At 53.7% G+C, this 1,705-nt stretch overlaps 1 pseudogene; it reads left to right on the top strand.

Moving 5' to 3' along the window:
* Positions 1 to 1,684: 1,684 nt before the first annotated feature.
* LOC146546013 (28S ribosomal RNA) overlaps positions 1,685 to 1,705 on the top strand; it is a pseudogene marked incomplete at both ends in the record, with an annotated part of 802 nt that continues 781 nt past the window's right edge.

Consider the following 1,705-nt stretch of genomic DNA (forward strand, 5'->3'; position numbering starts at 1 on the left):
GAGTGGTGTGTGTGTGTGGCAAAGAGTTTCTGCGCAGTGTACCAGGGGCACGGGGAAAGGTTGTTGTACCATAGGCACGAGAAAAGTTGTCGTACCATAGGCACGAGAAAAGTTGTCGTACCATAGGTACGAGGAGTGTGTGTGTGGCAAAGTGCTACTGAGCGGTGTACCAGGGGCACGGCGAAAAGTTGTTGTACCATAGGCACGAGAAAAGTTGTTGTACCATAGGCACGAGAAAAGCTGTCGTACCAGGGGCACGGAGGAAAGTTGTTGTACCATAGGCACGAGAAAAGTTGTCGTACCATAGGCACGAGGAGAGTTTGTGTGGCAAAGTGCTACTGAGCGGTGTACCAGGGGCACGGCGAAAAGTTGTTGTACCATAGGCACGAGAAAAGTTGTCGTACCATAGGCACGAGAAAAGTTGTCGTACCATAGGTACGAGGAGTGTGTGTGTGGCAAAGTGCTACTGAGCGGTGTACCAGGGGCACGGCGAAAAGTTGTTGTACCATAGGCACGAGAAAAGTTGTTGTACCATAGGCACGAGAAAAGCTGTCGTACCAGGGGCACGGAGGAAAGTTGTTGTACCATAGGCACGAGAAAAGTTGTCGTACCATAGGCACGAGGAGAGTTTGTGTGGCAAAGTGCTACTGAGCGGTGTACCAGGGGCACGGCGAAAGGTTGTTGTACCATAGGCACGAGAAAAGTTGTTGTACCATAGGCACGAGAAAAGCTGTCGTACCAGGGGCACGGAGGAAAGTTGTTGTACCATAGGCACGAGAAAAGTTGTTGTACCATAGGCACGAGAAAGCTGTCGTACCAGGGGCACGGAGGAAAGTTGTTGTACCATAGGCACGAGAAAAGTTGTCGTACCATAGGCACGAGGAGAGTTTGTGTGGCAAAGTGCTACTGAGCGGTGTACCAGGGGCACGGCGAAAAGTTGTTGTACCATAGGCACGAGAAAAGTTGTCGTACCATAGGCACGAGAAAAGTTGTCGTACCATAGGTACGAGAAAAGTTGTCGTACCATAGGCACAAGCAGTGCGTGCGTGTGTGTGGCAAAGTGTTTCTGCGCAGTGTACCAGGGGCATGTTTGAATTTACATTCTGGAGTACCAGGGGCACGAGGATTTTGCCAGTGGTGTTTTGCTTTGTCAGTGGGAGGGGGCTTAAGTGTGGGTCCACGGGGCCTGCTGGAGGTCAAGGTCCATGCTGGATATGCGCTGGAGCGTAACTACAAGAAAGGTAAGCTAGTGGGGGACTAGAGCAGGGGAGGATGTGCGTCCCCGGGGCATGCTGGAGGTCAAGGGCCATGCTGGATATGCAGTGGAGGGTAACTGCAGGAGAAGGAACGCTCATGGGGGATTAGAGCGGAGGAGTATGTGGGTCCTCGGGGCCTGCTGGAGGGCAAGGGCCATGCTGGATTTGTGGTGGAGGGTAACTGCGGGAGAAGGAAAGCTAGTGGGGGAGTAGAGCAGAGGAGTATGTTGGTCCCCGGGGCCTGCTGGAGGTCAAGGTCGTGCTAGATACGTGGTACAGGGTTAACTGCGGGGGGGGGGGGTAATGTGGGTTCACGGGGCCTGCTGGAGGTCAAGGTCCATGCTGGATATGCGCTGGAGCGTAACTGCAAGAAAGGAAAGCTAGTGGGGGAGTAGAGCAGGGGAGTATGTGGGTCCCCAGGGCCTGCTGGAGGTCCAGGTCCATGCTAT

The sequence above is a fragment of the Mchenga conophoros genome, unplaced genomic scaffold, assembly GCF_057382185.1.
Source record: "Mchenga conophoros isolate Kocher_MC1m ecotype Shallow Benthic unplaced genomic scaffold, M_conophoros_male_GT1.1 unmapped_scaffold_10, whole genome shotgun sequence".
Taxonomy (NCBI): domain Eukaryota; kingdom Metazoa; phylum Chordata; class Actinopteri; order Cichliformes; family Cichlidae; genus Mchenga; species Mchenga conophoros.